This window comes from Chelonia mydas, chromosome 5 (genome assembly GCF_015237465.2).
Source record: "Chelonia mydas isolate rCheMyd1 chromosome 5, rCheMyd1.pri.v2, whole genome shotgun sequence".
NCBI lineage: Eukaryota > Metazoa > Chordata > Testudines > Cheloniidae > Chelonia > Chelonia mydas.
In genome coordinates this window covers 45,438,650-45,460,891 of record NC_051245.2, presented here as the reverse complement: position 1 = coordinate 45,460,891, position 22,242 = coordinate 45,438,650, and the positions used below count along the sequence as shown (strand labels likewise).

The window sequence follows — 22,242 nt, the reverse complement described above, 5'->3', positions numbered from 1 at the left end:
TATAACTATATGGTAAAAATGAGTCATCAATTTTTCAGTACTAGTGTGCTGTGACACTTTATTTGTCTGATTTTGTAAGCAAGTAGTTTAAGTGAGGTGAAACTTGGGATACACAAAACAAATCAGACTCCTGAAAGGGGGACAGCCACTGGTTTAAACAGGCTACTGTATCTAGTTCCCTATTCAGTGCTTAGTCATAATTCACTGAATTGAATGGGACTATGGCTTAAGTAGAGTGCTAAATAGGGCTCTTGGTTAGAGAATCTACTCCCTTAAACTTATCACTATGAAGAATATTTTCCAAACCAATTAAGCTCAAGTAAAACAGTCATCCGGCTATGCAAGCCATATATGCAAAGGCAGTATTGTTTCCCCTCAACTTAGGAGAGGAACATGGGTTGCTTTTGCACTATTTTAATCTTGGAGGCTATAACCAGTAAGAACCAGTACAGGATATAACTGCCTTACCTTCTCAGTCCTCCATAAATATTGATGGTCTTTCTAATGTTAAGAAGATCCATACCATTTCATCATCACCAGTTACATAAGTTATTTTTTTCCCAGCACCAGGCATGAAAACTGACAAGTAAGAATACTCAGCACCAATAAATTTCACTGGAAGCATTACTTTGCACATCAGTCAGAATGCTTTTTCTAAAGCCTGCCATAAAATAGTGAAAGAGTAACACTGAAGAATATGGAAATATCTGAAGACAGCTATTAGACAAAACTAGGATGGGGGAAATTAACAGCACTACCATTATTCACTTGAAACTCAGGACAGCACCCCCTTCTGTGTATTTTTGGATCCATACGAGCATTTCAGAAAAGGCTCAGCAGTGTCGTATACTTGCAAAGCATTTTTCCAAGACGCATGCACAACACAGAATACAAATCCCTATGTATTCAGGCAGCTGCCCCAATCAGCTGTATCAGATACCCATTACTGACTGATCTTAATGGCTGAAAAGTAGAGAGACTGACACCAGGATGAGATGTGGGAGTAGAGCATCTGTTTAAGAGGGGATGAACTATGATTGTAGAAAGTTGCAGACCAATATATTTTCTGTTACAAGAATGTGTATACATGATATCCTCACGTTGCCAAATAGGATCATGCAATCAAAATTTCTGCATTCTTGTTTCCCTATGGTCAAGATTTTTGGTGCAAATTTAACATGCTGAGACAGACAGAACCTGTCTCTTCAAACAGAGAAGGCTCAGCAAAGCACCTAGACAGAGGGCTGTGAAGGGTGCCGATTTATATAATAAATGAAATATTGGTTTAGAACCATTATGTCGTGTACATAGATTGCTTATATAACTACATGTTCTACTGCTGTTATCTTCACCTTCCCCCCTAGTGTTTGTGAATACTCACTTGTTGCATCTTGTTTTCAATTAAAGTGTAAGGAGCTAGGACATGTCATCTAACAGCTTTGTACAGCACCTGATACAATTGTACCTCAATCCTGATGGACCTTTGGGCACCTCTGTAATATAAACAGATAATGAATTGTTAGCGAAAGATACCTTTTTGTCCAGACATACTGTCTCTTGGGATGTTTCATTTTAATACAGTACTTGGGGTGCATTTCTTGGCTTTTCTGTAGCTTTTTAGGCTTCTTCAGGCCTGTAAAAACCAAATTGTAGAAGGTAAGCAAAGAGCACAAAAGGCTATTTAGCAAACAAGACTAGGATGCAAGTCTAATAATGAATAAAAAGGACGTAAAATAAATATAAAAAAAAAGAGTAACCCAAACATGGTGTTCAATTCTGGACTGCTGAAGCCAATTGGAAAACTCCCCTCAATTTCCACTGGAGCAGAAACAGACCCCAAATTTTCATTTATTTATTCCAAAAAGGCAGCTGTGATGAGTGCTAGCATTCTACACTTGAGATGATTACATGACCCAAACCAGTTCTAACTGAAATACCAGTACATTTCCAGCAAAGAAGAATTATCCCAAAGGGCTAAAGTTGTAGTCAATGGGCATTTATACAGACTGGCCACTTCTCACAATTTTATCATCAGTCCCATGGCATTTGGCATTTTTAGAGCTCCAGCTTCTGAGGTCAGGTGAGATTACATTAGAACAGCAGTGGGCAAAATACAGCCCATGGGCTGGATCCGGCCCCTCTAACATTTCTGTGCGGCCTCCTCTGCCACCTCACAATCTCTGAGTCCGGGCCACTAAAAGTCCCGTGGGACGCTCAGGCAGGCTGCCTGCCTGCTGTGGCCCCATGCCGCTCCTGGAAGCATCTGGCTGCTGCTAGCACATCTCTGCATGCCCCTGGTGAGGGGAAGGTAGCTTAGTTCATTGCCCCTGCCCCCAGCACCATTCTCACAGCTCCCACTGGCCAGAAACTGGCCAATGGGAGCTGCGGGCATAGGCACCGACTTCTTCTGGCACTGGTGAGTGCTTGACCCACCCCCATTCCAACCCCTTTCCCAACTCCACCCCATCCCTGCCCCTATTCGACTCCTTTCCCAAATCCCCACCCCGGCCCTGCCTCCTCCCCTGAGTGCGCCACGTTCCTGCTCCTCCCCCCTAGAGCTTGCTACAGCTGTTTGGCAGTGGCAAGCGCTGGGAGGGAAGGAAGAGTGGAGATGTGGCGCGCTGGGAGGAGGTGAAGTGAGGGGGTGGGGAGCTTGGCTGCCCGTGGGTGTAGAGCACTCCCTAATTTTTCCCTGTGGGTGTTCCAGCCCCAGAGCACCCATGGTGTCAGCACCTATGGCTGCGGGGACGGTGCTTGCGGACAAAGGCAGCGCACGGAGACCCACCCTCCCCGCAAGGGGTGCACAGAGATGTGCCAGCAGCAGCTGGCCACAGCCACTTCCGGGAGCGGTGTGGGGCCAGGGCATGCAAACAGCCTGCCTGAGCCCTGCTGCGCCGCTGGCCGGGAGCCACCTGTGGTAAGTGCCTCCTGACCAGAACCTGCACCTCGCACCCCCTCCTGCACCCCAACCCCCTGCCCCAGGTCAGAACCCCCTCCTGCACCCAAACTCCCAGACCCCTCACCTGCATCCCAACGCTCTGCACCAGCGCAGAGCTCCCTCCTGCACCTAAACTCCCTCCCAGACCCCGCTTCCCCTCCATTAATATAGTAGAAATGTGCAGCCTGTGATGACTTACCAAAATTCATGGAGTGGCCCCCCTGTGAAAATTATTGCCCACCCCTTCATGAGAATCTCGGCTTTCATTAATATATATATTTCTAGCCTTCATGATGCTAGATAAAAGCTTGAAGATGTGAACCCTAGAGGTCACATACCAAAAGGTATGGGGAGGGGGGAACACTTTTTTTAAAAATCATGATTTTAAGCTAATCATGACTTTTGAATGCTTGCAGTTGGCAATGCTGCTCAGTGGCAACAGTTTTCCCAAATCTTCATTGCAGTTTTCACAGCTGACTAGGGAATTTAGCTTCACAATTCCCATGAACTTCAAAGGGAACTGTGCAGCAAAATCCCCATACCTCCTCTTGAAATTGATGTTAGGAGGCTTCGAAAATTTCAGCTCTTAAATCCATTCTCTATATTAAGATACACTTGTAAACAATCCAACTGAGTTTTTTTTAACATTTTAACATCTAAACTTCGAGTTTTTGAGGGTTACTGGCGCAAGTTGTTGATCCAAAGCTGCTTTCTTGTCCTGAGTTGAATATAGCAGCGTCCCTATACAAATTTCATTTGCTCCATTCCCAAATAAAACAGGATCCAGCTGCAATCTGCAAAAAAGAATCTCTCTAATCCCACCAGGCCGCAGGTCCCCTCCGTTGGCAGTGCACAAGATTCTGAACTCAGTGAACTCCAGGAAGCGTTTCCACTCCCTCTCCGATTGGTTTGCGGAATTACAGAGCTGCAGCCCCTTGCTTTCTGCACAGCAGACTTCAGTTTACATTGTTCAAACTCCTTAACGCGTTGGTGCAAACCTAGCTAACAACACTGGCGGTCTAAGCAACTCAGAGCAGGCTGCCGCCAGGACTTCAGAAGTCCCCAAAAGCCACAGCACAGCACTCTGCACGTGGTCCCACCACCACTCTGCTTGCCCTCCCCGGGGCTCTGCAAACTCCCATCGGCGCGTCTGGAGCGCTGACCTGCACCGGCAGCGTTGACCTAACCCGAGGGGCGAAGAGACCAGGCAGACACCCTGTGCTCCGCAGCTGCCGCATGGAGACATTTTCTTTTGCTTAGCAAACTGACACGTCACGTGCCGTGCTGCTCTTAAAGGCACAACGCTCAATTCCTGATTTGTGCTGAGCACACCAGCACATCTAAAGGGGAGCTCCCCACGTCATGTAAATGCTTTGCAAACAGAGTAAGGTCTCCAAACCAGCCACGGCACATGCACAGCAGGCATAGGCTGAAAAAAATCTCAAATACATTTATATTTAAAAATCGCTTCCTCCTTCATCTACCTGACAAGACCTGGGTTTGTGGGTCTCTCCCCGCTTAGTTCTTGGAGTGATGTTTGCCAGGCTCCCAACTATTGCAGGAAAATCCGAGCGTCACGAGCCCAGGTCTTGGCAGAAAAGTAGAGGAGGGTTTAGTTTTTAAAGATGTAAAATGTTCTAAGCAAATGGGTTGGTAGTTTTTAAGTCTACACATCCCAGACGTGTTGGGGTCTGCAGTAGCTCACGCAGCTGTTCCAGATCGGTCATTTGGAATGTTGTACTGATGAAGAAAAAGCTTGCGAAAGTGCCCGAATTCATTATCTTTGGTCAATACTTTTCACAGCCTTTATCAACTATGCATAAAGCAACTCCAAGCATGGCTTTATGGGAGCAGGTGCTGGATTGGGGCTCAAGAGAGCTGGGTTCAATACCTCATTGAATCTGAAGATAGCAGGAGCAGCCACAGAAGCAGCCTCAGGAACAGAGGTCCCCTGCGGGGCATGCCCCGCTTGGGGGGCACGGGGGAACATTTGGGAGGGGTGCAGCTGGGGCCCAGGCCAGCCTCCATGGGGGGCAGGGATGAAGCACCACCCAGCTCTGCTCCTGGCCCCAGCCTCAGCCCCCTTACTCCTCTCCGCGTGTTCCCCCGGATCCACGGCCCCACTCTGGGCCCCAGGAGGGAGGCTAGGGTTGCCAGGTGTCCGGTTTTCAACCAGAATGCCCAGTCGAAAAGGGACCCCAGTGGCTCCGGTCAGCAGTTAAAAGTCCAGTCAGAGGCGCAGTAAGGCTAAGGCAGGCTCCTGGAGCCTTCACCCCCTGCCCCCTAACCACCTGCCCCAGCCCTGAGCCCCTTCCAGCACGCCAAATCCCGCATCCCTGGCCCAAGCCGGAGCCCTCAGCCCCTCCCACACCCCCACCCTCTGCCCCAGCCTGGTGAAAATGAGCGAGGGTAGAGGAAAGCGAGTGGCGGAGGGAGGGGGAATGGAGTGAGTGAGGACGGGGCCTCGGGGCAGGGCAAGGATGTTTGGTTTTCTGCAGTCAGAAAGTTGGCCACACTAGAGGAGGTGCAGACAGGAGTAAGGGGGGGCAGGGAGGTACTTTTGACCCTGAAAAGTTTGGGGACCACTGCTCAGGAGGTACTGTAGCATTTGCGGAGGAGAAACGTAGGGCAAATTGTTTTTCAGCTCTCTCCAGACCTGCAACTGAGTGGCATGCTCTCCCTTGCTTCCTCTATGGGAGCACTAGGATCCATGCAGTACCAGTGGCATTGGGACCGTTTTTACAGTGGGGATGCTGACAGCCATTGAACAAAACTGTAAGCCCTATATATGATGGAAACTATTTCAAGCCAGGGGGTGCTGCCACACAGCACCCCTCATTCTGGCAGCCCTGTACAGTACTCCCTGGCGCTTTGTGGACTGGGAGAAGAAAGCAGTGTTCCCAACTCACAATGTTATCACAAGTCTTGCCATATTTGACATTTTTCTAACACCCAGCTCCTGGATGCTTGTAATTAGGCGAGCGTCTCCACTTTAATGAAAAAGAAAGCTTTTAGCCCTCATGATTGAAAAGCTTCAAACTGTGACCCACGTGCATCCCAAAGTCTTGGAAACCAAAAGACAAATAAAATGAGCCCCAGGTTTGTTTGTTTTTTAATCTCATGATTTTTGAGGCCTGATCCATGATTTTTGAACAATTGGTGTTGGCAATACTGACTGAGAAAAATTCCAGGGAGGAGCCAGCCCAAAGAACAGAATCAGCCTCATCAGGTGCTGCAGCAGGGACTGGCAATAGTGTCAGACTTCTTTTCACAGCTTTCACTCTGGACGTTCTTTCCCCCTGGCTGCCTGCTCCAAACCCCTTGCAGTCTCTTCACCTCAGCCTCACTCCACTTGCCCTCCATGCTTATGCTCTTATCAAGAGAAATGGTGGATTCGCTATTTCTTGATGTCTTCAGCTCAAGACAGGATGCCTTTGTGGAAGACATGTTTCAGTGATACCCAAGTTACTGGGCTCAATACAGGAGTAACGGGGTGAAATGTAATGGCCTATGATAAACAGGAGATCAAATTAGATGATCTAATGGTGGGTTATGGCTTTAAAATCTATTAATCCCCTACCCTGATCGCTCATCCCCTCACTTCAACATCCCCTCTCCGTTCCTTTGTCTTGCAGTTTAGCTAATCTCTTCCCCCCTAAAAAAGTTTTTTTTTTAAATAAAATTGTAGCACTAACCTGAAATTTTCCACCTTCACATTGTTCTGCTTGTGTATTATCAACTTTCCCCCTACCCCTTGTCTGTTTTGTCTCTTTAGACTGTAAATTCAAACAGAACAGTTTAGCATTTCTATGGTGTCTAGCACAATGGAGCCCCATTCTCGGTGGGTCTCTAGGCACTACCATAATACAAATAAAAGTAATAATAACAGTAATAATTTTCTGCCCTGTGACATTGGGCAAGTCACCTAATCTTGCTGCCTTACAAAGATGTTTTATTTTGGTGGGGGGAGTGTATGTTTTTTTCTGTCGAGGGCCTTGAGATCCAGGTTCTCTGCAGAGTTTCCTGATAGGATTGTTGTGCGAAAATGGAGATTATGGTTGCGAGCACTGTTTGATTATTATGAATTTTTATTGTGGGGGCCTTTACAATGTGATAATAAATTATCTTAGGGAAGGAAATAGTATGTGCAGTGGATTTGGTTTTGTGTGTTTTTTTCCGGGGCACAGATAGTTGTGTGAGCCAGTTCCCTTCCCATCCCTTTAGGATTTTGGATTTGAAGAACTTATTAGGGAATGGAATGTACAGCTGATAGGTAGATGTTTTCTGAGAGGGTTGTTATTTAGTTGTATAAATGCTTTTTTGAGAGCTTCCAACTGGTTTTTAATATGGCAACGATTTGGTTTTGGAATTTATCATTTTTTGAGTTGTACGATACGCTTCATAAGGCAATTGTAGGTTCTTTAGAATAGCTTTAGTTAGTCCATTTAGGTAGTGTTAAAATAAAAATAAAACAAAGAAAAATATTGTATCAAGTGTTTGGCCTTTTCTAGGCAACTTGAAGTCCTTGAGAAGCATTATGGGTTAATATATTCCACCGGTGTCATGGATTAACAAATCCCTCAATGGGCTTTGATAGCCCTTCAGATATATCTAATATTCTCTATATGGAGCACTCCTTAGGGGCTCTGCCACATCCTCAAATCCTAATTAATTTTTATCTTTGTCAAGGTTCCTCCCCCACTCTGAACGCTAGGGTACAGATGTGGGGACCTGCATGAAAACCTCCTAAGCTTATCTTTTCCAGCTTAGGTCAAAACTTCCCCAAGGTACAAAATATTCCACCCTTTGTCCTTGGATTGGCCGCTACCACCACCAAACAAATACTGGTTACTGGGGAAGAGCTGTTTGGAAACGTCTTTCCCCCCAAATACTTCCCAAAACCTTGCACCCCACTTCCTGGACAAGGTTTGGTAAAAAGCCTCACCAATTTGCATAGGTGACCACAGACCCAAACCCTTGGATCTGAGAACAATGAAAAAGCATTCAGTTTTCTTACAAGAAGACTTTTAATAGAAATAGGAGTAAATAGAAGTAAAGAAATCCCCTCTGTAAAATCAGGATGGTAGATACCTTACAGGGTAATTAGATTCAAAACATAGAGAATCCCTCTAGGCAAAACCTTAAGTGACAAAAAAGATACACAGACAGAAATAGTTATTCTATTCAGCACAATTCTTTTCTCAGCCATTTAAACAAATCATAATCTAACGCATACCTAGCTAGATTACTTACTAAAAGTTCTAAGACTCCATTCCTGGTCTATCCCCAACAAAAGCAGCATACAGACAGACAGAGACCCTTTGTTTCTCTCCCTCCTCCCAGCTTTAGAAAGTATCTTGTCTCCTCATTGGTCATTTTGGTCAGGTGCCAGCGAGGTTACCTTTAGCTTCTTAACCCTTTACAGGTGAGAGGAGTTTTCCTCTGGCCAGGAGGGATTTTAAAGGGGTTTACCCTTCCCTTTATATTTATGACAATCTTATTTTATTTTATAGAAAGTACTGAGTAAAAACTGAACAAGGATTTCAGAATTTGGTTTGAGGATTGTAATCATTCTCTGCTACAGCAGCTGCTTTTTCCTCCAATATTTTAGCTGGTCTCAAAACTAAGGTTAGCCATTTTGTATCTGAGAGAGATTTTGCTTTCTCCCTCGCTGTGTATACCTGCGGAGGAGACTGAGGGAAGGTTCTAAAAAGATTTACACTGAGATTTGATCCGTATGCTATTTTCTTCGGCAGTCCCATAGCTTGTGCTCAAAGCACTGGCTTTCCTCTAGACACTGTCTGTGGAAAATTCTAAATCCCAATAGTCACCATTTAAAATTGCATTTTAGATTTGAAGCTTAGTGAAATTGTTTTTCACCATTAGAAATAATGATTAGAAGGCTTGATTCAGTGTCATATATTATAAGGTTTGGAAAATGATGAAGTGTGCGCATATTTAGGAACACTGTCAGTTTCAATTCTCAGCACCCTTTCAGCCTTCTGTAATGGTTGACATAGTATTATTATTAGCTGCCACAATTAATTTAGGTAAGCTGCTGTGAAGCGTACCTTTCTTTGTAAGGATGTGTTCTCCTTGGGACTTTAACTGTTATGTTATGTAATTTTGCTCTCTTTTTTAGTTTTTAATTTGTTTCTTTTCGGGAGGGAAAAGATTATGCCACGTGAATGTGACAAAAATGGGTCATGTATATGGGATTTGAAATTCTGGAAGCTAAACCAGCTTGCAGATTGGGTGCTCCAAAACAATAGGAGCCAGCTCCTCAGCTGATATAATCAGCTCCAATGACTTTCATGAATACATGCTGATTTACACCTGTTGAGGATCTGGCCCCAAATGTTCATAGACCAATATTAGTAAATAAATAATAAACAGAGCAGACGAAATACACACCCCTGCTAATTCTTCATACCACTGAAGAGATTAAAATATTTGTTCCTGACATCAGAAAAACAACATGACCACAGACAAGAAAATCCCCCCATCTCCTCATCCCCCCGCCCCCACCTCCTTCATTGTCTAAATCACTGTAATTCGCTAAGGAAGAACATTCTATTCTTACATGTTTAGAAGCCATGAAATGTTTGTGCACCTAAATGAAGTGTTTGCCCCCTGCTTGGATTCGGAGATTTTGGAATGTCAGCTGAGAGCTGTGATAATCATAATGATTTACCAGGTCACAGTCCAATTACAGAAATGTTTACAGGAGTCAGCGTGGGGTCTGATTTTCAAAACACTGCTAGTCTAAGATTGTGCAATTCTAATTTGAATGATTACATGTTTTAGTCTTTTAAATACAGTTAAAAATAGTCCAGAGCTTTAAAACAGATAAAGCCGACACCTGAAGTGATTTGATTTTGATTGGCTTTATAAGCACATAAGAATGGGCATAGTGGGGCAAACCAGTGTTCCACGAGTGGCTGGTGCCAGATGCGTCAGAGGGAGTGAACAGAACAGGGCAATTATTGAGTGATCCATCCCCTTTCATCCAGTCCCAGGTTCTGGCAGTCAGAGATTTAGGGACACCAAGGTAATGTGATTGTATCCCTGACCATCTTGGCTAACAGCCATCGATGGACCTATCCTCCAGGAACTTATCTAGTTCTTTTTTGAATCCTTTTGGCCTTCACAACATCCCCTGGCAACACGTTCCACAGGTTGACTGTGCATTGTGTGAAGAGGTACTTCCTTATCTTTCTCTTAAACCTGCTGCCTATTAATTTCATTGGGTGATCCCTAGTTCTTGTGTTATCTGTAGGGGTAAATACTTCCTTAGTCATTTTCTCCACACCAGTCATGAATTTATAGACCTCGATCATACTCCCCTTTAGTTGCCTCTTTTCCAAGCTGAACAGTCCCAGTCTTTTTCATCTCTTCTCATACAGAAGCTGTTTCATTCCCCTAATTATTTTTGTTGCCCTTCTCTGTACTTTTTCCAATTCTAATATCTAATATCTAATATCTCTTTTTTTTGAAACCAGGACTGCACGCAGTATTCAAGGTGTGGGCACACCATGGATTTATACGGTGGCATTATGATATTTTTTGTTTTATTATTTATCCCTTTCCTAATGGTTCCTAACATTGTTAGCTTTTTTTGACTGCTGCTGCACATAGAACAGAAGTTGTCAGAGAACTATCCGCAATGACTCCAAGATCTCTTTCTTGAGTGGTAACAGCTAATTTAGGCCCAATCATTTTGTATGTGAAGTTAGGATTATGTTTTCCAATGTGCATTACTTTGCATTTATCCACAGGCACCAACTTTCCAAAGTGCCGGGGGGGTTGACCCCTGACTCTGCCCCAGGCCCCACTCCATCCCTTGCCCCAAGGCTCCCCCCTGCTTCACCCCCACCCGTCTCTTCCCACCCAGTTCTACCCCCTCCCCGAAGCGCGCCATGTCCTCACTCCTCCCCTTCCCCACCAGCCTCCTGCACGCCGTGAAACAGCTGATCATGGCGGGCAGAAGGTGTGGGGAAGGAAGGGGGAGGTGCTGATCTGCAGGGTCCATTGGTGGGCAGGAGGCGCTGGGGCAGGGGAGGAGCTGATGGGGGGCTGCCGGTGGGTGCTCAGCACCCACCATTTTTTCCCCCGGGGTGCTCCAGCCCTGGAGCACCCAGGGATTTGGCACCTATGCATTTATCAATTGAATGTCATCAGCCATTATCCTGCCCAATCACCTAGTTTTGTAAGACTCCTTTGTAACTCTTCACAGTCAGCTTTGGACTAAACTATCTTGAATAATTTTGTATCATGTGCAGACTTTGCCACCTCACTGTTCACCCCCTTTTCCAGATCATTTCTGAACATGTTGAACAGCACTGGTCCCAGTACAGATCTTTGGAGGACTCCACTATTTACTGCTCTCCACTGTGAAAACTGACCATTTATTCCTATCCTTTGTTTCCTATCTTTTAACCAGTTACTCCAGGAGAGGACGTTCCCTCTTACCCCATGACTGCCTACTTCGCTTAAGAGCCTTTGAGGAGGGACCACGTCAAAGACTTTCTGAAAGTGCAAGTACACTATATCCACTGGATCACCCTTGTCCACATGTTTGTTGTCTCCCCCCGACCCAAAAATAACCCCAATTCTAATAGATTTGAGGTATGATTTCCCTTTACAGAAGTCGTGGTGATTGTTCCCCAACATATCATGTTCATCTATGTGTCTGATAATTTTCTTCATTCCTATAGTTTCAACCAATTTGCCATATACTGAAGTTAGGCTTATTGGTCTGCAATTGCCAAGATCGACTCTGAGACCTTTTAAAAAAAATTGGCATTACATTAGCTATCTGCCAGTCATCTGGTATAGAGGCTGATCTAAGCAATAGGTTACGTACTGCAGTTAGCAGTTCTCCAATTTAATATCTGAGTTCTCATATTGAGAACTCTTGGGTGAATACCATCTGGTTCTGGTGACTTATTACTGTTTAATTTACCAATTTGTTCCAAAACCTCCTCTAATGACACCTCATTCTGGGATAATTCCTCAGATTTGTCACCTAAAAAGAATGGCTCAGGTGTGGGTATCTCCTTCACATCTCCTACAGCGAAGACCAATGCAAAGAATTCATTTATCTTCTTTGCAACGGACTTGTCTTCCTTGAAGGCTCCGTTAGCACCGCCATCATCTAGTGGCCCCACTGATTGTTTGGCAGACTTCCTGCTTCTGATGGACTTGAACTTTTTTTTTTTTGCTGTTAGTTTGTGTCTTTTGCTAGTTCCTCTTCAGATTGTTTTTTGGCCTCCATAATTATACTTTTACACTTGACTTGCCAGAATTTATACTCCTTTGTATTTTCCTCGGTAGAATTTGACTTCCAATTTTTGAAAAATGCCTTTTTGTCTCTAACTGCCTCTTTCACTCTGCTGTTTAGCCATGTGGCATTATTTTGGTCTTGACTATTTTTTTCAAAATTTGGGGTATACATATTATTTGAGCCTCTATTATGGTGTTTTTAAAAAGTTTCCATGCAGCGTGCAGGCATTTCACTGTTCTAACTATTCCTTTTAATTTCCATTTAACTAGCCTCCTTATTTTTGTGTAGTTCCCCTTTTTTAAATTAAATGCTGTTGTGCTGGGTTTCTTTAGTATTTCCCCACACACACACAAGGGTGTTAAATTTAATTTCATTATGGTTGCTATTACCCAGGGCAGAGGTGGGCAAACTAAGGCCCGCAGGCCACATCCAGCCCGCGGAACCGTCCTGCCCGGCCCCTGAGCTCCTGGCCCAGGAGGCTAGTCCCCAGCCCCTCCCCTGCTGCCCTCCTCCCCCGCAGCCACGCCGCCGCACAAGCAGTGCTCTGAGCAGCAGGGCTGTGCGCTCCTGCAGGGCAGCATGGCAGCATGTGTGGCTCCGGCCAAGCAGCACGGCTGCCAGACATGCTGCTCTGAGTGGCATCGGAAGGGAGCAGGGGGTTGGATAAGGGGCACGGGGTCCCAGGGGGCAATCAGGGGACAGGGAGCAGGGGGCTGGATAAGCGTGGGAGTCCCAGGGGGCCTGTCAGGGAGCAGGGGTCTGGCTAGGGGTTGGGGCAGTCAGGCGACAGGGAGCAGGGGGGGTTGGATAGGGGGTGGGGTCCTGGGGGGACGATTAGGGGTGGGGAGTCCAGGGAGGGGGCAGTTAGGGGACAAGCAGGGGGCGTTGAATGATCAGGGGTTCTGAGAGTGGCAGTCAGGGGGCAGGAAGTGGGAGGGGGCGGATAAGGGGCAGGGGCCAAGCTGTTTGGGGAGCCACAGCCTTCCCTACCTGGCCCTCCATACAGTTTTGCAACCCCAGTGTGGCCCTTGGGCCAAAAAGTTTGCCCACCCCTGACGTAGCAGTTCAACTTTCACTTATATGCACCTCTTCGACTAGATCGTGTGCTCCACTTAGGACCACTGTTCCCTCTAAGCTGTGCACGTGTGCGCATGCACACAGATTCTAAACCCCGTGCGCACAAAAATTTGCACAGAAGAAATTTTTTGCACACACGGCCTGTCAGAAATTAGAGGGAACATTACTTAGGACTAAATCAAGAATTGCCTCTCCTCTTTTGGGTTCCAGGACTAGCTGCTCTAAGAAGCAGCCATTAACGGTGACTAGAAATTTTCTCTCAGCATTCCATCCTGAGGTGACATGTTCCAAGTCAGTATGGGGATAGTTGAAATCCCTTATTATTATTATTATTGGGGTTTTCTGTTTTTTGTAGCTTCTCTAATCTCAGATCACCATTTCAGTTCACCATCACCATCCTGGTCAGGTGGTCGGTAGTATAGTCCCACTACTACACTCTTATTATTCAAGCATGGAATTTCTACCCATCATTCAATATTTTTCCTATATTTGATTCTATACTTTATTTCACATATAGTGCCACTCCCCCACCAGCGCGACTTACTCTGTCATTCCTATATATTTTGTATCCTGGGATTACTATGTACCATTGATTATCATCATTCCACTAAGTTTTTATGATGCCTATTTTATCTCAGTCCTCATTTAGTATTTGGCACTGAAGTTCACCCATCTCAGTATTTAAACTTCTTGCATTTAGTATCTTAGTATTTAAACTTCTTACAAGGACTAATTAAATTTGTCAATATTTAGTCATAGGTGCTGGAACTGGGGATGTCGGGTGTGCTGCAACTCCCCCTGGCTTGAAGTGGTTTCCATCATATACAGGATTTACAGTTTGCTTCAATGGCTCTCAGCACCCCCATTGTAGAAATTGTTCCAGCACACCTGTATTTAGTTGTCTGCCTTCATGTAATGTAATTGAATGTGACTCTTTTTCATTTGACTGTTTCTTGTCAGCTCCTTCCTGTACTTTATCAGCTTCTCCTGTTGAGCAGGAAATAGATCATCCTCTTTAATAAATCCTCCTCTAAGGTATGTGTCTGTCTGAACACTGTGCTTCTTTGACAGGTTTCAGAGTAGCAGCCGTGTTAGTCGCCACAAAAAGAACAGGAGTACTTGTGGCACCTTAGAGACTAACACATTTATTAGAGCATAAGCTTTCGTGGGCTACAGCCCACTTCATCAGATGCATAGAATGGAACATATACTAAGAAGATAGATATCTATCTATCTATACACACACACACACACACACATACAGAGAAGGTGGAAGTTACCATACAAACTGTAAGAGGCTAATTAAGATGAGCTATTATAAGCAGGAGAAAAAAACTTTAGTGATAATCAAGATGGCCCATTTAGACAGTTGAGGAGAACACTTCAGCCTCTCTGGCCAGTCAGTAAAAGACTTAAGGGTGGCAAATCTGCAACAGAAAAGCTTCAAAAACAGACTCCAGGGAGAAACTGCTGAGCTTGAATTAATATGCAAACTAGATACCATTAACTTGGGTTTGAATAGAGACTGGGAGTGGCAGGATCATTACACATATTGAATGTATTTCCCCATGATAAGTATCCGCACACCTTCTTGTCAACTGTCTAAATGGGCCATCTTGATTATCACTACAAAAGTTTTTTTTCCTCCTGCTGATAATAGCTCATCTTAACTAATTAGTTTCTTACAGTTTGTATGGCAACTTCCACCTTCTGTGTGTGTGTGTGTGTATATATATATATATATATATATATATATATATATATATATATATATATATCTTCTTACTATATGTTCCATTCTATGCAGCCGATGAAGTGGGCTGTAGCCCACAAAAGTTTATGCTCTAATAAATGTGTTAGTCTCTAAGGTGCCACAAGTACTCCTGTTCTTTTTTCTTCATGCTCCTTTGCACTTTGTCAGCTTTCCCCCAGCCCTTAGTTTAAAAACTCCTCTACAACCTTTTTAATTTTACATGCCAGGAATCTGGTTCTGTTTTGGTTTAGGTGGAGCTTATCTTTTCTGCATAGGCTCCTCCTTTCCCAAAACGTTCCCCAGTTCCTAATAAACTTAAATCCCTCCTCCGAACATCATTGTCTCATCCATGCATTGAGACCCTGCAGTTCTGCCTGTCTAACTGGTCCTGCACTTGGAACTGGAAGCATTTGAAAGAATGCTACTACCCTGGAGTGACTTCAGCTGGAGTGATTCAATTGTCTGACAGCTGGAATGCCTACTTTGGTATCTAAAATGCTAGCTAAAAGTAAAAATAATTTTATGCTGTCTAATTTCTCTTATAGGTTTCCAATAGTTATATAAATAAGGTGTCAGAGTTTCCTCTCCTGTACACCAGTTTTTCCATCAGTGTGGCTCCGTGGAGTTACTTCTGATTTACAGTAGTGTAAGAGAGGAGAAACAGAACCCTACCTATTATATTACACACACAAAAGTACATTAAAAGAACAGTTAAAGTGTAAAGTCAAGCGCTCAAAAGAGAGTAGATGTCAGAACTAAGGTTGCCTGTGCTTCCTTGCCCAACCAGTCCCAGCCTCCCACCTCTAGCTTCCAAGCACAGTTTCTTCTCCCCTACAGTTCCAGTCTCACCAGAGTCATTGTTCCAGTTTACTCCTTTCCCTCCTTCTGGTCCAGCTTTTGTCCCCCCTGCATTCAAATCAGATGGCTTCCACCTCCATGCTGCCTGGATGCCAGCAGAGGAATCCTTTAGAGCACAAGATAGACAGACTCGCTGCTCTCAGTTACAGTGCTCACCCTGACTTTGGCCTGGAGCAGCCATTACAGGGAAAGTCCCTCTTCACCCCTGTAGCCCTGGGCTGGAGCATGCTCAGTAGCTCTATGGGGACGGCACATACGCAATCTGGTCAGTATTAGCAGCTGTGAGAGGCTCAAACATGCTTTGTGAGGACAGAATCTTTGGAGATTTTAGCTGATAAACTCTAACAAGTCTCTGCTGATCATGTGCAGCCTGTGTTTCTCAAAGGCTTAAAACTTGGCTAAATTTTGGTGGATTTTCATAGGAATGGCAAAAGGCATGTCCCTGACACGAAGGCCACCCCCTGCCCATTTCAAATTCCTGCTCCAAAGCATAGGGTAGTAGAGCATTTCAAAGAAAAGGTCTCAAGCATTTTTTTTACATGGGACAAAGAATGTATTTTTCTCTAGCCTTGTTCTCAGAAATAGCTGAACCATTTTGCTGACATTTTCCCCAAGAAATTCAGTCTGAGGCAAACACAGGGCATGGGAAATTTCAGCTCAAAGGGTTAGAGTTTTGCAAAGTCATAAGCAACTGAAAGCAGATGCTTATGATGGGAAGTGTCAGGGAACCTTAATAATAGGTAGTGCTACGAGCCCCATCTATAATAAATTCTTCAGTGCTACTATTTCATTTTCTCCCTTTTAGTGGATTTTGGCTTGATTACTGTACCAGCTCCAGATTTATGCCAACAGCCATAGCAAGGACGTTGGTGTTTTTGTCCTCTTATTTGGGATCTAATAACCTACTTTAAGCCTTACAAGACTCCCAGGTACCAGGGTGATAGTACCTTATGTGTCATAGGCGCCGACTCCGTGGGTGCTCTGGGGCTGGAGCACCCATGGGGAAAAATGGGTGGGTGCTCTGCACCCACCAGCAGCCCAGGCTCCCCTCCCTGCCCTCTCCCTGTCCCAGCTCACCTCACCTTCGCCTCTGCCTCCTCCGCTGAGCGCGCCGCGTTCCCGCTTCTCCTCCCAGCGCTTGCTGCTGCAAAACACCTGTTTCCCGGCGTAACAAGCTGTGGGAGGGAGGGGGGGAGGAGGAGGAATGCACTGCGCTCAGGGGAGGAGGCAGGGAAGAGACAGGGCTGGGGTAGGGATTTCGGGAAGGAGTCTAATAGGGGCAGGGAGGGGGCGGAATAGGGGCGGGGACTTTGGGGAAGGGGTTGGAATGGGGGTGGGGCAGGGATGGAGTCGGGGCAGGGCCGGAGGTGGGGGGGGGAGCGTCCACCGGTGCCAGGAGAAGTTGGCACCTCTGATATGTTTGTTATAATAATAATAATAATTAATAATGTAACTCTGTTTTATAAACCACTTGAGTCTGAAAGTCATTGTGAACTATGGTTGCTAACTGGGTAACTATTAACTAATAACATTAAATCACTGGAAGTATTATCTTCAGGAATCAATGGGCCTGATTCTTCCCTCGCTTACACTATTTTTACACCAGTGTTAACCCATCCATTTCAGAAAGTGGAGGAAGTTACCGGGGGACAGCCATTTTAGACTTGATTCTGACCAACAGGGAGGAATTGGTTGTGAATCTGAAGGCGGAAGGCAATTTGGGTGAAAAGGATCATGAAATGATAGATTTCATGATTCTAAGGAAAGGAAGGAGTGAGAGCAACAGCATAAGGACAATGGACTTTAAAAAAGCGGACATTAACAAGCTCAGAGAACTGGTAGGTAAGGTCTCTTGACAAGAAGATCTAAGGGACACAGGAGTTCAGGAGAGCTGGCAGTTTCTAAAGCAGACAATATTAAAGGCATAACTGCAAACTATCCCAATGCAAAGGAAAGAGAGGAAAAATGTAAGAGGCCAATATGGCTCCATCAGGAGCTCTTTCATGACCTGAAAATCAAAAAGGAATCCTACAAAAAGTGGGCTCATGGACAAATTACTAAGGTGAAGTACGAAAGAACAGTATAAACTTGTCAGCAAAGCTAGGGCACATAAAAGGCAATAAGAAGAGCTTCTTTAAATATATTAGGAGCAAGAGCCAGACGAAGAAAAGTTTAGGTCCCCTACTTAGTGGGGAAAGAGAGCGAATAACTGATGACATCAAGAATGCTGAGGTGTTTAATATCTACAGTAGAATCTCAGAGTTGCGAACACCTCGGGAATGGAGGTTGTTGATAACTCTGAAATGTTTGTAACTCTGAACAAAACGTTATGGTTGTTCTTTCAAAAGTTTACAGCTGAACATTGACTTAATACAGCTTTGAAACTTGACGATGCAGAAGAAAAATGCTGCTTTCCCTTTACTTTTTAGTAGTTTATCTTTAAGACAGTACTGTACTGTAGTTGTTTTGTTTGGTTGTTTTGTCTCTGCTGCTGCCTGATTGCGTACTTCCGGTTACATATGACGTGTGTGGTTTACTGGTCAGTTTGTAACTCTGGTATTCATAACTCTGAGGTTCTACTGTATTTTGTTTCAGTCTGCACTAAAAAGGTTAATGGTGACCAGATACTCAACACAATTAATATTAAAAGGAAGGGGGAAGAAACGCAGGCCAAAATAGGGAAAGAACAGGTTAAAAAATATTTAGATAAGTTAGATATTTTCAAGTCAACAGGACCTGACTAAGTTCATTCTATGGTACTTAAGGAACTAAGCCCTGGTCTACACTAGGACTTTAGGTCGAATTTAGCAGCATTAAATCGATGTAAACCTGCACTTGTCCACATGATGAAGCCCTTTATTTCAACTTAAAGGGCTCTTAAAATTGATTTCCTTACTCCACCCCTGACAAGTGGATTAGCGCTTAAATCGGCCTTGCCGGGTCGAATTTGGGGTACTGTGGACACAATTCGACGGTATTGGCCTCCGGGAGCTATCCCAGAGTGCTCCATTGTGACTGCTCTGGACAGCACTCTCAACTCAGATGCACGATTGTTTGCCGTTGCTCTGATGCAGGGAGGTAAGCTTACAGGGTTGGCTTACAGGGAGATAAAATGAAGAAAGGGGGTGGCTTTACATCAAGGAGTATTTCAGGCAGGACTTCACAGAGGGTTCCAATAAGAAATGGTGCACCTAAGTTATTGTTCTTATTGGAACAAGGAGGTTAGTCTGACCTCTGATTGATACATGGCTAGATTTACCTCGCTGCACCTTCTCTGTGAGTGACTGCAGTGTGACCTAGAGGAATGAGTCCCCTAGACGGGGGCGGGGGCGGGGGTTTGCAAATGAGTACAAAACAAATCTGGTCTATTTCTTGTTTTGATCCACTCCATCTATCTTTTACATCTTTGGCTGGCAGCAGACGGTGCAGAAGGACTGCATGCCATCCACATCTCATGGCTACTCGGCAGAAGATGGTACAATAGGACTGCTAGCCATCCTCATCTCTTGCCTGCCCAGCAGAAGATGATGCAATAGGACTGCTAGCAATCCATATCACCTGCCTGCTCACCATAAGATGGTTCAATAGGACTGACTGCAGGACTAAAGAGAATGACTTGATCAAGTCACTCCAAATTTAGTCCCTGCGCCCATGTCTGCCCAGGCGCTCCTGATCGACCTCACACAGGTGACCAGGAGCACCTCGGACATGACGATGACGGCTACCAGTCCTATTGCACCGTCTGCTGCCACAAGGCATTGGGTTGCTGCTGCTGTGTAGCAATGCAGTACCGCGTCTGCCAGCACCCAGGAGACATACGGTGACAGTGAGCTGAGCGGGCTCCATGCTTGCTGTGGTATGGTGTCTGCACAGGTAACTTAGGAAAAAAGGCGCGAAACAATTGTCTGCCCTTGCTTTCACGGAGGGAGGGAGGGAACGGGGGCCTGACGATATGTACCCAGAACCACCTGCGACAATGTTTTAGCCCCATCAGGCATTGGGATCTCAACCCAGAATTCCAATGGGCAGCGGAGACTGCTGGAACTGTGGGATAGCTACCCACAGTGCAACGCTCCGGAAGTCGACTCTAGCCTCGGTACTGTGGAAGCACTCCGCCGAGTTAATGCACTTAATGCACTTAGAGCATTTTCTGTGGGGACACACACACTCGAATATATAAAACCGATTTCTAAAAAAACGACTTCTATAAATTCGACCTAATTTCGTAGTGTAGACATACCCTAACTGAAGCAGTCTCAGAAGTATTAGCAATTTTCTTTGAGAACTCCTAGAAGACAGGTGAGGTCCCAGAGGACTGAAGAAGGGCAAACATAGTACCTACCTTTAAAACAGAGATAAACTGGGGAATTATAGACCAGTCAGCCTAGCTTTGATACTTGGAACAAATCATTAAACAATCAAATTGTAAGCACCTATAGGATAAAGGGGTTAGATGGAATAGCCAGCATGGTGCTGGTGATTCGATAAATGGTACTCTTCCCTGATGGCTTTAACTCTAAGTATGTGAGGAGTCCTGTTGACTTCAAGTCCCATTTACTACTCACATGCTTTTAAGATAAGCTCATGATTTTAATGCTTTTCTGTATTGGAGCCAGGGTGCTTAGCACATCATAGGATCAGCACCTAAGTCAGTACTCGGACAATGTCCCAGTGCTGCTGGAAGTGCCCTCTTTCAGAGGAGATGTACAACCAAGGTCCTTGTCACTTGGTGATGGTTAAAGATACTATGGCACTCTTTGTAAGAGCAGAATATATTGGCCAAATCCCATCTCTGAGAGCTAAATTTCCCTTACCCTTTCAACTGTAAATAGTGTTCTTCCCTTCCTGTCTTAGCTATGCACTGGAAAACTGGTGCTGCATTCCATCATGGAGATGGCTGCATTTCAGAGTTCTCCATCTATTCCTTATCTACCTCACAGGGGTGTTGTGCAACTTAGGGCAGGTTACTACTGCTTAAGGCGATCTAACTTCTGTCATGTGAAAAAGCCACGCCCACCCCCCCGAGCAACACAAGTTACAGTGACCTAAGCACTGTCCACACCAGCCCTATGTCAGTGGGAGATGCTGTCCCGCCGATGTAGCTTCTGCCTCTCATGTAGGTGGAGTAATTTTGCTAATGGGACAGTGCTCTCCCGTCAGCATACAGCATCTTCTCCAGGCGCACTGCACTTGTGTAGCTGCATCGGTGCAGCTGCGCTGATGTAATGCTTCTAGTGTAGACCTGCCCTTGGGTGATGTTTGTTTGTCAGCAGTTTGAAACCCTAGGATGTTGAAAAGTGCTATATACCTGCAAAGCATTATTAAGTGCTAAGTATTTCACCTTTTGTCTTTAGTGCTTCATAGCTGTTTTCAGAAAAGCACTGAACACCAATGGATGGGGAATAAGAGGAAGGAGAATAATAGGCTGCATTCACACTGCAAATGCTCCGTTCTTATCCGACAGCTAGCTTAGTCCTACTAGCTCTCAACAAGGATAGGTGTCATGATGGTAAAAATGCCTGCATCCTGTCTTCACTAGCACTTCTGTCATTGCTACCGTTGGTGCTAGACCAACGGTGGGGAAAATGCTAATATAGATATAACGCCAGAAGAAGGCACTCTTCTCTGAGTCAGCACTGAACCAGAGCCCCAGGATGGTTTCAGGATGCACCCTGGCATTCTGTTCATTCATTATATCTGCTGTAGGCCACAGCCTCCACATAGCGATGCCCACAGTTCACTCATGCTGCCATTTGCTTTGCCTATGCTTGAATAATTCTAATGCCTGCACACATGCAAATGTTAGGATTTGTACCTGGAAAACTTTCTGGGTAAAAAATGGGTTTTGTGGGAGCAGGTTGCAGTTTGGACCCATATAGATGAATGTGCAACTTTGCCTGCGCATAGATGGAGACCAGCTAGAAGTCTAGCTGAAAATGTAGTCCACAGTTGTCTGAAGTGCACGGAGTCCATCCAAACACCCATTCTGTGCTTACATTGTCAGGGTGCAAGTAATCTAGGTATCAGCAGGATTGTTATAAAATCCACTCCAGTGTGTGAATGAGGGGCACGTTTCTAGAACTGCAGTGATGTGGGTCTAGAAAGTATGCACTTTATGCAGCTCCAATGGGGAAGGACTTGGAGAGCTACACTCTCCCTTTTCTTTTCTTTTTTTTTCTTTAAAATGATTGGCAAATGAGTGAAAAACATTATTTTATCAACCTTAATCACAAGTGTCAGGGAATGGAAACAAAAAATTACAGCATGTAACTGGGCCAGATGCCACACAAGAGATTCTTCGTACCTGTTTTTGTGTTAAGCAGGAGACAA

General features: G+C 45.0%; 1 long non-coding RNA gene and 1 other non-coding gene across 6 annotated transcripts in view; both read right to left on the bottom strand.

The window, feature by feature from the left end:
- LOC114021076 overlaps positions 1–4,218 on the bottom strand; it is a 35,540-nt gene extending 31,322 nt beyond the window's left edge. For 4 of the 5 annotated variants that reach the window (XR_006290811.1, XR_005225970.2, XR_005225972.2 and 1 more), the window contains exons 1-2: positions 4,102–4,212; positions 1,534–1,633 (exon numbers count right to left, since the gene is read on the bottom strand). This is a non-coding gene — a long non-coding RNA (uncharacterized LOC114021076). Of the gene's footprint in view, positions 1–1,533; positions 1,634–4,101 lie in introns of all 5 variants that reach the window. The other variant, XR_005225969.2, reaches the window with a different exon arrangement.
- LOC114021078 lies at positions 345–483 on the bottom strand. The gene has a single exon (XR_003565736.1). It is a non-coding gene; the product is annotated as a small nucleolar RNA SNORA47 (small nucleolar RNA).
- Positions 4,219–22,242: the final 18,024 nt, after the last annotated feature.